Source organism: Oncorhynchus kisutch, linkage group LG17, assembly GCF_002021735.2.
Source record: "Oncorhynchus kisutch isolate 150728-3 linkage group LG17, Okis_V2, whole genome shotgun sequence".
NCBI lineage: Eukaryota > Metazoa > Chordata > Actinopteri > Salmoniformes > Salmonidae > Oncorhynchus > Oncorhynchus kisutch.
Window position 1 is genome coordinate 2,914,302 of NC_034190.2, and position 15,035 is coordinate 2,929,336.

A 15,035-nucleotide genomic window follows, 5' to 3' on the forward strand; every position below is an offset into this window, starting at 1 on the left:
ACCATCATTAAGTTTGCTGATGACACAACAGTGATAGGCCTGATCAACGACAACGATGAAATGGCCTACAGGGAGGAGATCAGAGACATGGTAGTGTGGTGCCAGGACAACAACCTCTCCCTCAATGTGAACAAGACAAAGGAGCTGATTGTGGACTACAGGAAAAGGCGGGCTGTCACGCCTTGGTCATTGTATTTTTGTGTTTTCGTTACATATTTGGTCAGGCCAGGGTGTGACAGGGGTTTATGTTATTGTATTTTCGTATTGGGGTTTGTAGTATTTGGGATCGCGGCTGATTAGGGGTGTTGTATAGGCTTGGCTGCCTGAGGCGGTTCTCAATCAGGAGTCAGGTGCTTCTCGTTGCCTCTGATTGGGAACCGTATTTAGGTAGCCTGAGTTCGCTTTGTTTTTGTGGGTGATTGTTCCTGTCTCTGTGTAGTGTTCACCAGATAGGCTGTAATAGGTTTCACGTTCCGTTTGTTGTTTTCGTATTTATTTATTTATTTCATGTATCGCCGTTTTCTTTATTAAAGATCATGATTAACCACCACGCTGCATTTCGGTCCGACTCTCTTTCTACAAACGAAGAACGATGTTACACGGGCCAAACAGGCCCCCATTAACATCGACGAGGCTGCAATAGAGCGGGTCGAGAATTTCAAGTTCCTTGGTGTTCACATCACCAACAAACTATCATGGTCCAAACATACCAAGACAGTCGTGAAGAGGGCACGACAACACCTTTTCCCCCTCAGGAGACTGAAAAGATTTGGCATGGGTCCTCAGATCCTCAATGTTCTACAGCTGCACCATCGAGAGCACCCTGACTGGTTGCATCACTGCTTGGTATGGCAACTGCTCAGCATCTGACCGTAAGGCGCTACAGAGGGTAGTGCGAATGCCCCAGTACATCCCTGGGGCCAAGCTCCCTGCCATCCAGGACCTATATAATAGGCGATGTCAGGGGAAAGCCCATAAATATTCAGACTTTTCTCCGCTACCGAACGGCAAGCGGTACCGGAGCTCCAAGTCTAGGATCAAAAGGCTCCTCAACAGCTTCTACCCCCAAGCCATAAGACTGCTGAACAGTACATTAGTGACACACACACACACACACACACACACACACACACACACACACACACACACACACACACACACACACACACACACACACACACACATTTAGCCTCGTTATTGTTATTCTTGTTGCGTTACTTTTCATTATTACTTTTTATTTTATTATAAATTTATTTATTTTAACTTGGTCAATTTTTCCGTCTTCTTGAACTGCACTGTTGGTTAAGGGCTTGTAAGTAAGCATTTCACGGTAGTCTACACTTGTTTTATTCTGCACATGTGACAAATACAATTTGATTTGATTTGAACAGTTTGATGTTACCCTGTCCAAAACCGTTTCAGACGTATACACGTTCCCATTGGCTGACTCAGAGTCCTTGTTGTCTAACATCCTGAGTTTCCACCCATCGGTAACACCCCCCCCCCCCTTTTAACAGAGGGGTAGAGTTAATATAGCACTGCGCCATGCCAGGGGATGGTCTGTGTGGAAGATTAAGTTGCTTACGTTCCCATTTATTAGAAGTCAACAGAAAGTGTCTTTTGAATTTCCATAAGGAGCTTCTTTTTAAACTCTTTCTGTGCCTTCTCATTTTTTACATCCAGGGGGTACTGTATTTTAATGACCTCTGCACAGAGGGAGGGGGGCATCAAAGGCCTCTGCATTTGGGTGGGGGGGGGGCTCTGAAACTTTCCTGCCATTGTTGGGCTCAGTGGTCATTGAAGTTGCATCCGCCTCTATTTTGTCTTTATAAAGTAAAATATATCATTGTAATTTATTTACTTATTGGATTTAAACAGTAGCTTCTGATGAAACACTCACTCAGCTCCAGGTTGGGTTCTGTTGTTCTTCTTTAGCTGGTTGTTGGTTTGAGCATTTCCTGTATAGTAGTAATCCGTCATTTTGTCTAAAATTAGATAGTAGGTTTGGAGTTTTGTTTTGTAGTGAAGGTTATGTTGTAGAGGGTAGTATCCTGTATATGTCCTGGTGACATAGTGTTGTAGTGGGTAGTATCCTGTATATGTCCTGGTGACATAGTGTTGTAGAGGGTAGTATCCTGTATATGTCCTGGTGACATAGTGTTGTAGAGGGTAGTCTCCTGTATATGTCCTGGTGACATAGTGTTGTGGAGGGTAGTATCCTGTATATGTCCTGGTGACATAGTGAAGGTTATGTTGTGGAGGGTAGTATCCTGTATATGTCCTGGTGACATAGTGAAGGTTATGTTGTGGAGGGTAGTGTCCTGTATATGTCCTGGTGACATAGTGTTGTAGAGGGTAGTGTCCTGTATATGTCCTGGTGACATAGTGAAGGTTATGTTGTAGAGGGTAGTATCCTGTATATGTCCTGGTGACATAGTGTTGTGGAGGGTAGTGTCCTGTATATGTCCTGGTGACATAGTGAAGGTTATGTTGTGGAGGGTAGTATCCTGTATATGTCCTGGTGACATAGTGAAGGTTATGTTGTGGAGGGTAGTGTCCTGTATATGTCCTGGTGACATAGTGTTGTAGAGGGTAGTGTCCTGTATATGTCCTGGTGACATAGTGAAGGTTATGTTGTAGAGGGTAGTATCCTGTATATGTCCTGGTGACATAGTGTTGTGGAGGGTAGTATCCTGTATATGTCCTGGTGACATAGTGAAGGGTAGTATCCTGTATATGTCCTGGTGACATAGTGTTGTAGAGGGTAGTATCATGTATATGTCCTGGTGACATAGTGAAGGGTAGTATCCTGTATATGTCCTGGTGACATAGTGTTGTAGAGGGTAGTATCCTGTATATGTCCTGGTGACATAGTGAAGGTTATGTTGTAGAGGGTAGTATCCTGTATATGTCCTGGTGACATAGTGTTGTAGAGGGTAGTATCCTGTATATGTCCTGGTGACATAGTGAAGGTTATGTTGTTTAGGGTAGTATCCTGTATATGTCCTGGTGACATAGTGTTGTAGAGGGTAGTATCCTGTATATGTCCTAGTGACATAGTGTTGTAGAGGGTAGTATCCTGTATATGTCCTGGTGACATAGTGTTGTAGAGGGTAGTATCCTGTATATGTCCTGGTGACATAGTGTTGTGGAGGGTAGTATCCTGTATATGTCCTGGTGACATAGTGAAGGTTATGTTGTGGAGGGTAGTATCCTGTATATGTCCTGGTGACATAGTGAAGGTTATGTTGTGGAGGGTAGTGTCCTGTATATGTCCTGCTGACATAGTGTTGTGGAGGGTAGTGTCCTGTATATGTCCTGGTGACATAGTGAAGGTTATGTTGTGGAGGGTAGTATCCTGTATATGTCCTGGTGACATAGTGAAGGTTATGTTGTGGAGGGTAGTGTCCTGTATATGTCCTGGTGACATAGTGTTGTAGAGGGTAGTGTCCTGTATATGTCCTGGTGACATAGTGAAGGTTATGTTGTAGAGGGTAGTATCCTGTATATGTCCTGGTGACATAGTGTTGTGGAGGGTAGTATCCTGTATATGTCCTGGTGACATAGTGAAGGGTAGTATCCTGTATATGTCCTGGTGACATAGTGTTGTAGAGGGTAGTATCATGTATATGTCCTGGTGACATAGTGAAGGGTAGTATCCTGTATATGTCCTGGTGACATAGTGTTGTAGAGGGTAGTATCCTGTATATGTCCTGGTGACATAGTGTTGTAGAGGGTAGTGTCCTGTATATGTCCTGGTGACATAGTGAAGGTTATGTTGTAGAGGGTAGTATCCTGTATATGTCCTGGTGACATAGTGTTGTGGAGGGTAGTATCCTGTATATGTCCTGGTGACATAGTGAAGGGTAGTATCCTGTATATGTCCTGGTGACATAGTGTTGTAGAGGGTAGTATCATGTATATGTCCTGGTGACATAGTGAAGGGTAGTATCCTGTATATGTCCTGGTGACATAGTGTTGTAGAGGGTAGTATCCTGTATATGTCCTGGTGACATAGTGAAGGTTATGTTGTAGAGGGTAGTATCCTGTATATGTCCTGGTGACATAGTGTTGTAGAGGGTAGTATCCTGTATATGTCCTGGTGACATAGTGAAGGTTATGTTGTGGAGGGTAGTATCCTGTATATGTCCTGGTGACATAGTGTTGTAGAGGGTAGTATCCTGTATATGTCCTAATGACATAGTGTTGTAGAGGGTAGTATCCTGTATATGTCCTGGTGACATAGTGTTGTAGAGGGTAGTATCCTGTATATGTCCTGGTGACATAGTGTTGTGGAGGGTAGTATCCTGTATATGTCCTGGTGACATAGTGAAGGTTATGTTGTGGAGGGTAGTATCCTGTATATGTCCTGGTGACATAGTGAAGGTTATGTTGTGGAGGGTAGTGTCCTGTATATGTCCTGGTGACATAGTGAAGGTTATGTTGTGGAGGGTAGTGTCCTGTATATGTCCTGCTGACATAGTGTTGTGGAGGGTAGTGTCCTGTATATGTCCTGGTGACATAGTGAAGGTTATGTTGTGGAGGGTAGTATCCTGTATATGTCCTGGTGACATAGTGAAGGTTATGTTGTGGAGGGTAGTGTCCTGTATATGTCCTGGTGACATAGTGTTGTAGAGGGTAGTGTCCTGTATATGTCCTGGTGACATAGTGAAGGTTATGTTGTAGAGGGTAGTATCCTGTATATGTCCTGGTGACATAGTGTTGTGGAGGGTAGTATCCTGTATATGTCCTGGTGACATAGTGAAGGGTAGTATCCTGTATATGTCCTGGTGACATAGTGTTGTAGAGGGTAGTATCATGTATATGTCCTGGTGACATAGTGAAGGGTAGTATCCTGTATATGTCCTGGTGACATAGTGTTGTAGAGGGTAGTATCCTGTATATGTCCTGGTGACATAGTGTTGTAGAGGGTAGTGTCCTGTATATGTCCTGGTGACATAGTGAAGGTTATGTTGTAGAGGGTAGTATCCTGTATATGTCCTGGTGACATAGTGTTGTGGAGGGTAGTATCCTGTATATGTCCTGGTGACATAGTGAAGGGTAGTATCCTGTATATGTCCTGGTGACATAGTGTTGTAGAGGGTAGTATCATGTATATGTCCTGGTGACATAGTGAAGGGTAGTATCCTGTATATGTCCTGGTGACATAGTGTTGTAGAGGGTAGTATCCTGTATATGTCCTGGTGACATAGTGAAGGTTATGTTGTAGAGGGTAGTATCCTGTATATGTCCTGGTGACATAGTGTTGTAGAGGGTATTATCCTGTATATGTCCTGGTGACATAGTGAAGGTTATGTTGTTTAGGGTAGTATCCTGTATATGTCCTGGTGACATAGTGTTGTAGAGGGTAGTATCCTGTATATGTCCTAGTGACATAGTGTTGTAGAGGGTAGTATCCTGTATATGTCCTGGTGACATAGTGTTGTAGAGGGTAGTATCCTGTATATGTCCTGGTGACATAGTGTTGTGGAGGGTAGTATCCTGTATATGTCCTGGTGACATAGTGAAGGTTATGTTGTGGAGGGTAGTATCCTGTATATGTCCTGGTGACATAGTGAAGGTTATGTTGTGGAGGGTAGTGTCCTGTATATGTCCTGGTGACATAGTGTTGTGGAGGGTAGTGTCCTGTATATGTCCTGGTGACATAGTGAAGGTTATGTTGTGGAGGGTAGTATCCTGTATATGTCCTGGTGACATAGTGAAGGTTATGTTGTGGAGGGTAGTGTCCTGTATATGTCCTGGTGACATAGTGTTGTAGAGGGTAGTGTCCTGTATATGTCCTGGTGACATAGTGAAGGTTATGTTGTAGAGGGTAGTATCCTGTATATGTCCTGGTGACATAGTGTTGTGGAGGGTAGTATCCTGTATATGTCCTGGTGACATAGTGAAGGGTAGTATCCTGTATATGTCCTGGTGACATAGTGTTGTAGAGGGTAGTATCATGTATATGTCCTGGTGACATAGTGAAGGGTAGTATCCTGTATATGTCCTGGTGACATAGTGTTGTAGAGGGTAGTATCATGTATATGTCCTGGTGACATAGTGAAGGGTAGTATCCTGTATATGTCCTGGTGACATAGTGTTGTAGAGGGTAGTATCCTGTATATGTCCTGGTGACATAGTGTTGTAGAGGGTAGTGTCCTGTATATGTCCTGGTGACATAGTGAAGGTTATGTTGTAGAGGGTAGTATCCTGTATATGTCCTGGTGACATAGTGTTGTGGAGGGTAGTATCCTGTATATGTCCTGGTGACATAGTGAAGGGTAGTATCCTGTATATGTCCTGGTGACATAGTGTTGTAGAGGGTAGTATCATGTATATGTCCTGGTGACATAGTGAAGGGTAGTATCCTGTATATGTCCTGGTGACATAGTGTTGTAGAGGGTAGTATCCTGTATATGTCCTGGTGACATAGTGAAGGTTATGTTGTAGAGGGTAGTATCCTGTATATGTCCTGGTGACATAGTGTTGTAGAGGGTAGTATCCTGTATATGTCCTGGTGACATAGTGAAGGTTATGTTGTTTAGGGTAGTATCCTGTATATGTCCTGGTGACATAGTGTTGTAGAGGGTAGTATCCTGTATATGTCCTAGTGACATAGTGTTGTAGAGGGTAGTATCCTGTATATGTCCTGGTGACATAGTGTTGTAGAGGGTAGTATCCTGTATATGTCCTGGTGACATAGTGTTGTGGAGGGTAGTATCCTGTATATGTCCTGGTGACATAGTGAAGGTTATGTTGTGGAGGGTAGTATCCTGTATATGTCCTGGTGACATAGTGAAGGTTATGTTGTGGAGGGTAGTGTCCTGTATATGTCCTGGTGACATAGTGTTGTAGAGGGTAGTGTCCTGTATATGTCCTGGTGACATAGTGAAGGTTATGTTGTAGAGGGTAGTATCCTGTATATGTCCTGGTGACATAGTGTTGTGGAGGGTAGTGTCCTGTATATGTCCTGGTGACATAGTGAAGGGTAGTATCCTGTATATGTCCTGGTGACATAGTGTTGTAGAGGGTAGTATCCTGTATATGTCCTGGTGACATAGTGAAGGTTATGTTGTAGAGGGTAGTATCCTGTATATGTCCTGGTGACATAGTGTTGTGGAGGGTAGTGTCCTGTATATGTCCTGGTGACATAGTGAAGGGTAGTATCCTGTATATGTCCTGGTGACATAGTGTTGTAGAGGGTAGTATCCTGTATATGTCCTGGTGACATAGTGAAGGTTATGTTGTAGAGGGTAGTATCCTGTATATGTCCTGGTGACATAGTGTTGTAGAGGGTAGTATCCTGTATATGTCCTGGTGACATAGTGTTGTAGAGGGTAGTATCCTGTATATGTCCTGGTGACATGGTGTTGTAGAGGGTAGTATCTTGTATATGTCCTGGTGACATAGTGAAGGTTATGTTGTAGAGGGTAGTATCCTGTATATGTCCTGGTGACATAGTGTTGTAGAGGGTAGTATCCTGTATATGTCCTGGTGACATAGTGTTGTAGAGGGTAGTATCTTGTATATGTCCTGGTGACATAGTGAAGGTTATGTTGTGGAGGGTAGTATCCTGTATATGTCCTGGTGACATAGTGAAGGTTATGTTATGAAGGTTATGCTGTGGAGGGTAGTATCCTGTATATGTCCTGGTAGAACAATCCAAGTTGTTCTAAGTCGACTTAATTTATTTTGATAAAAAAATGCTCCTTCCTACAAACCTCATGGAAATATAAATGTTTTGTCCAGTGTATCTCTCTCTCTCTCTCTGTCTCTCTGTCTCTCTCTCTCTCTCTCTGTCTCTCTCTCTCTCTCTCTGTCTCTCTCTCTCTCTCTCTGTCTCTCTCTCTCTCTCTGTCTCTCTCTGTCTGTCTCTCTCTCTCTCTCTCTCTCTCTCTCTCTCTCTCTCTCTCTGTCTCTGTCTCTGTCTCTGTCTCTCTCTCTCTCTCTCTCTCTCTCTCTCTCTCTCTCTCTCTGTCTCTCTCTCTCTCTCTCTCTCTCTCTCTCTCTCTCTCTCTCTCTCTCTCTCTCTCTCTCTCTCTCTCTCTCTCTCTCTCTCTCTCTCTCTCTCTGCAGCTTCTGCGAGGACGAGGAGCTGACGTGCACTTTCACACGCTGGCACATATTTCTTTATTCTTTACACACGCACCCCTCATCCCGTTCATTATCCAATTATTCATGCATCCCTCACTCTTCCCCATCCTGGTTTTTTCAGGACTGCTACAGATGGAATCCAGAGAACTCCCAGTGATGAATCGGTAAATGGAAAGTCAGAACAGGAAGAGTACCGGACAAATAAGCCCATCCATCCATCCATGGAATGATGCTAGATTCTCATGACCTTTTAAAACGCACCAGGGGATCGGAGACTGAGAGATAATCCATGGGTGATTTAGGGTGTTTTCACATATGAAATTAGTTACCCTGGTTCGAGGTTCCTAAATTGTTAGTGAGAATTTTACATAATATGTTTTGCTTTCACAAGGTCTGAAAAATAACCGTTTCAGGGTGCGATTAGCAAAATGCACATTCTACATGACGTAAGTGAGCTAACTTGTTGACAACGGGCAAAAAACTTCCATACGACTCCCACTGCCACGCCACAGTAGTGGTACTCTGCTCCTGGAAGTTGAACCCACGACTCACGCTGCCACGCCACAGTAGTGGTACTCTGGTCCTGGTAGTTGAACCCACGACTCACGCTGCCACGCCACAGTAGTGGTACTCTGGTCCTGGTAGTTGAACCCACGACTCACGCTGCCACGCCACAGTAGTGGTACTCTGGTCCTGGATGTTGAACCCGTGACTCATGCTGCCACATCCCAGTACCTGGTACTCTGGTCCTGGATGTTGAACCCGCGACTCATGCTGCCACATCCCAGTACCTGGTACTCTGGTCCTGGAAGTTGAACCCAGGACTCACGCTGCCACATCCCAGTACCTGGTACTCTGGTCCTGGATGTTGAACCCACGACTCACGCTGCCACATCCCAGTACCTGGTACTCTGGTCCTGGATGTTGAACCCACGATTCACGCTGCCACATCCCAGTACCTGGTACTCTGGTCCTGGATGTTGAACCCACGACTCATGCTGCCACATCCCAGTACCTGGTACTCTGGTCCTGGATGTTGAAACCACGACTCATGCTGCCACATCCCAGTACCTGGTACTCTGGTCCTGGATGTTGAACCCAGGACTCACGCTGCCACATCCCAGTACCTGGTACTCTGGTCCTGGATGCTGAACCCGCGACTCACGCTGCCACATCCCAGTACCTGGTACTCTGGTCCTGGATGTTGAACCCACGACTCACGCTGCCACATCCCAGTACCTGGTACTCTGGTCCTGGATGTTGAACCCACGACTCACACTGCCACATCCCAGTACCTGGTACTCTGGTCCTGGATGTTGAACCCACGACTCATGCTGCCACGTCCCAGTACCTGGTACTCTTTTCCTGGATGTTGAACCCGCGACTCACGCTGCCACATCCCAGGACCTGGTACTATGGTCCTGGATGTTGAAACAACGACTCACGCTGCCACATCCCAGTACCTGGTACTCTGGTCCTGGATGTTGAACCCACGACTCACGCTGCCACATCCCAGTACCTGGTACTCTGGTCCTGGATGTTGAACCCACGACTCATGCTGCCACGTCCCAGTACCTGGTACTCTTTTCCTGGATGTTGAACCCGCGACTCACGCTGCCACATCCCAGGACCTGGTACTCTGGTCCTGGATGTTGAACCCACGACTCACGCTGCCACATCCCAGTACCTGGTACTCTGGTCCTGGATGTTGAACCCACGACTCACGCTGGTCCAGGGTTCATTTGCGTTTTCACAAATGTTTTATAGGACCAGGGTACCAGGAAAAGCACCTTAATGGCTATCATTTTTTAAACACATATTTAGTGTCTACGATGTGGAGATTAGCATCCTAAGGGACTCATCAGGTCCATTACTTATGGATGTAACTCAGTGTTATGCCCACCTATGGATTTATAATGAGTTATTTTAGTGCTTTTTTGCACTGCAGATTTTCTTTTAAAGTGACTTTGGGCGTCTCGGGGAGAAAGAAAACATTGTATTATTATGAATAAGGGGGAGGATTGATTTTCATTGTAAACACTTTTTTTTGCGTGAATGTTTTATGTTATGTATGTAAAAATCACCAGGAAGTAGATTAGTTTAATGGACCAATACTAAAGAGAGTTCCAAACAACAGTTAACCCTCACAACCACTCGCATTATTGGTCTTTGCTAAAAAACCTTTTACATTTTTATTTTATTTTAGACTATTTTTATTGGAGAAAAAAAACTAAAAAACAATAAGGTACTTCATTGTTACCCAGAAATGATTTGATATGGAAATGAAAACATTTGCATTGGATAGGGGGGTTAAAAGGATAATACCCAGAATAACAAGCCATGAAACTCCTGTTGGTGGAAACGTATGTTCTATCAGTGGTAAAATAACCTCTGATAGGTCAGTCTGAGAAATCTAACTTCTGATTGGTCAGTCTGAGGAATCTAACTTCTGATTGATCAGTCTGAGAAATCTAACTTCTGATTGGTCAGTCTGAGAAATCTAACTTCTGATTGGTCAGTCTGAGAAATCTAACTTCTGATTGGTCGGTCTGAGAAATCTAACTTCTGATGGTCAGTCTGAGAAATCTAACTTCTGATTGGTCAGTCTGAGAAATCAGGAAATTCTGTAGGAACACGTCATAGCTATAGTACATGGTTCTGGTCACTGGAGACAGCAGAAAACACACCATCACATTTCATAACTCTTTTTAAAATCATTACCTGCATTTCAGATTGTCAAATCAGCCAACAGATGGTATGGCCACACTTGTCTAGAACACATCCATCCGTTTATATTGGCATGACAAAGTACATTATTCACATTAGATGTGCACAATCTAATCAGTGTATCAAATTATTCAACTCAGTTCCTCCTTCAAGTATTATCTCCCAATGCGCCCTGTTCCCTCAGTGGGAAACGTGGGAAAGGGCCTCTGTTGCCATAGCAACGTACTCTGCACTCGTTCTGGGCAGCAGAGTTTCCAAGTTGAACTCGGATGAGACAGACTCCTAAATTGATAGTGCAGTTTGTTTAGGTGATTTTACAGCTAGCTAGCTACTTCACATGCTAATATTGACTTTGGTATTATTGTGTGTACAGTAGATATGTCCACGTTTAAGTTTAGACAATTATTAAAATCGTTAATATTAGAATTGAGGTTTCGGCTAAAACAAAAAATAATAATAAAAAAAATGTTGAGCTCGCAGCTGCTGCAATCCATGGTGGTAATAGCACTCACCGTTGCCCCTAGTGGCCGGTTTTTAAGTAATCGCCAGAGGGTCCTGGGTACCAGAATGGACGTCAAATTTCGCCTTGGATCTTGAGCGACCTGGCTGTTATTGAGTATCAGTACAGACAGACTGCAGCTACATCAGCCTTATTGAAAATGAAGTCCCTCCAGTCGATCTGAACCTATTCTTCCACACTACAATTAGAACACCCGGGAGAACATAGGGAAGAAATATGAATACAAAAAGAGAGAAAAGGAAGGATATAAGTCCTTTGATGTGTCTGCATACGTGACCGACCGGCTCGATTGGGTCTTATGTAGCAACATTTTGACATTGTGTTTCATTACATTGGATTTAAACTAGAGACTCAAAGCTACAAAGTGATATATTATACTCTACAGTTGAGGAACAATGACAAAGTCATTCTGCTTGGAAAGTTGATAAACTTATAAACTCACCTTTGAGAAAATGGCACTTGAATGTTTTGGTACACCTACTGGAGAGCTTTGTTTTAAACCCATTCAGCATCAGCATCGTTCACACCCTCTTAAGCCTTAGCCCCGCCCATCCCTTTAATGATTCACATGTGAGGCCATGTGCTAAACAGAGTGAGTACGGTAGTGTAGTAAACATAGTGAGTATGGTAGTGTAGTAAACAGAGTGAGTATGGTAGTGTAGTAAACAGAGTGAGTATGGTAGTGTGCTAAACAGAGTGAGTATGGTAGTGTACTAAACAGAGTGAGTATGGTAGTGTAGTAAACAGAGTGAGTACGGTAGTGTAGTAAACAGAGTGAGTACGGTAGTGTAGTAAACAGAGTGAGTACAGTAGTGTACTAAACAGAGTGAGTACGGTAGTGTACTAAACAGAGTGAGTATGGTAGTGTGCTAAACAGAGTGAGTACGGTAGTGTAGTAAACAGAGTGAGTACGGTAGTGTAGTAAACAGAGTGAGTACGGTAGTGTAGTAAACAGACTGAGTACGGTAGTGTAGTAAACAGAGTGAGTATGGTAGTGTAGTAAACAGAGTGAGTACGGTAGTGTAGTAAACAGAGTGAGTATGGTAGTGTAGTAAACAGAGTGAGTACGGTAGTGTAGTTAACAGAGTGAGTATGGTAGTGTAGTAAACATAGTGAGTATGGTAGTGTAGTAAACAGAGTGAGTATGGTAGTGTGCTAAACAGAGTGAGTATGGTAGTGTAGTAAACAGAGTGAGTACGGTAGTGTAGTAAACAGAGTGAGTACAGTAGTGTAGTAAACAGAGTGAGTATGGTAGTGTAGTAAACAGAGTGAGTATGGTAGTGTAGTAAACAGAGTGAGTACGGTAGTGTAGTAAACAGAGTGAGTACAGTAGTGCAGTAAACAGAGTGAGTATGGTAGTGTAGTAAACAGAGTGAGTATGGTAGTGTAGTAAACAGAGTGAGTACAGTAGTGCACTAAACAGAGTGAGTATGGTAGTGTAGTAAACAGAGTGAGTATGGTAGTGTGCTAAACAGAGTGAGTATGGTAGTGTAGTAAACAGAGTGAGTACGGTAGTGTAGTAAACAGAGTGAGTACGGTAGTGTAGTAAACAGAGTGAGTACAGTAGTGTACTAAACAGAGTGAGTACGGTAGTGTACTAAACAGAGTGAGTATGGTAATGCACTAAACAACCAAAGATTTCAAGACTAAAGACTGGTTTCTACTACGTCTATTGTCATGTCTGTGGACAGTTGTCACGGTGACATCATGAACATTCTATTGTCGTCCGACATAAAAAAAAACTGTATCAACTAAAAAAAAGACGACAGGCTGCATGACGTCAGCAGCCTAAATGTCCAACACCAATTAAACCTGTCTGTTTAACATCATGTGACAGGGGTCCTGAGTCCTAACATCATGTGACAGGGGTCCTGAGTCCTAACATCATTGTATGTGTCTCCGTGTGTGTGTGTGTGTCTCTGTGTGTGTGTGTGTCTCTGTGTGTGTGTGTGTGTCTCTGTGTGTATTTGTCTGTGTGTGTGTCTCTATGTTTGTACTTCTGTCTGTGTGTGTGTCTCTATGTTTGTACTTCTGTCTGTGTGTGTGTCTCTATGTTTGTACTTCTGTCTGTGTGTGTGTCTCTATGTTTGTACGTCTGTCTGTGTGTGTGTCTCTATGTTTGTACGTCTGTCTGTGTGTGTGTCCTATGTTTGTACGTCTGTCTGTCTGTCTGTCTGTCTGTCTGTCTGTCTTCTGTCTGTCTGTCTGTCTGTCTGTCTGGTCTGTCTGTCTGTCTGTCTGTCTGTCTGTCTGTCTGTCTGTCTGTCTGTCTGTCTGTCTGTCTGTCTGTCTGTCTGTCTGTCTGTCTGTCTGTCTGTCTGTCTGTCTGTCTGTCTGTCTGTCTGTCCTGTCTGTCTGTCTGTCTGTCTGTCTGTCTGTCTGTCTGTCTGTCTGTCTGTCTGTCTGTCTGTCTGTCTGTCTGTCTGTCTGTCTGTCTGTCTGTCTGTCTGTCTGTCTGTCTGTCTGTCTGTCTGTCTGTCTGTCTGTCTGTCTGTCTGTCTGTCTGTCTGTCTGTCTGTCTGTCTGTCTGTCTGTCTGTCTGTCTGTCTGTCTGTCTGTCTGTCTGTCTGTCTGTCTGTCTGTCTGTCTGTCTGTCTGTCTGTCTGTCTGTCTGTCTGTCTGTCTGTTCTGTCTGTCTTCTGTCTGTCTGTCTGTCTGTCTGTCTGTCTGTCTGTCTGTCTGTCTGTCTGTCTGTCTGTCTGTCTGTCTGTCTGTCTGTCTGTCTGTCTGTCTGTCTGTCCTGTCTGTCTGTCTGTCTGTCTGTCTGTCTGTCTGTCTGTCTGTCTGTCTGTCTGTCTGTCTGTTCTGTCTGTCTGTCTGTCTGTCTGTCTGTCTGTCTGTCTGTCTGTCTGTCTGTCTGTCTGTCTGTCCTGTCTGTCTGTCTGTCTGTCTGTCTGTCTGTCTGTCTGTCTGTCTGTCTGGTCTGTCTGTCTGTCTGTCTGTCTGTCTGTCTGTCTGTCTGTCTGTCTGTCTGTCTGTCTGTCTGTCTGTCTGTCTGTCTGTCTGTCTGTCTGTCTGTCTGTCTGTCTTCTGTCTGTCTGTCTGTCTGTCTGTCTGTCTGTCTGTCTGTCTGTCTGTCTGTCTGTCTGTCTGTCTGTCTGTCTGTCTGTCTGTCTGTCTGTCTGTCTGTTGTCTGTCTGTCTGTTTCTGTCTGTCTGTCTGTCTGTCTGTGTGTGTGTGTGTGTGTGTGTGTGTGTGTGTGTGTGTGTGTGTGTGTGTGTGTGTGTGTGTGTTAGAACTACAGATGAAACAACAGTATACACTGAGTGTACGAAACATTAAGAACACCTTCCTAATATTAAGTTGCACTCCCTTTTGCCCACAGGGATGCTGGGCCATGTTGACTCCAATGCTTCCCACAGTTGTGTCAAGTTTGCTGGTTGTGCTTTTGGGTGGTGGATTATTCTTGATAAACACAGGAAACTGTTGAGCATGAAAACCCCAGCAGCTTTGACACAAACCGGTGTGCCTGTCCCCTACTACCATACCCTGTTCAAAAGGCACTTTAAATCCTTTGTCTTGTCCATTTACCCTCTGAATGGCAAACACACACAATCCATGTCTCAATTGTCTCAAGGCTTAAACATCCTAATTGAACCTGTATCCTCCCCTTCATCTACACTGATTGAAGTGGATTTAACAAGTGACATCAATAAGGGATCATAGCTTTCACCTGGATTCACCTGGTCAG

The 15,035-nt window shown here is 44.0% G+C and overlaps 1 protein-coding gene across 1 annotated transcript in view; it reads right to left on the reverse strand.

Moving 5' to 3' along the window:
• Window positions 1-15,035, reverse strand: part of LOC109883181 (CUB and sushi domain-containing protein 2-like) — an 899,659-nt gene that overhangs the window by 385,540 nt on the left and 499,084 nt on the right.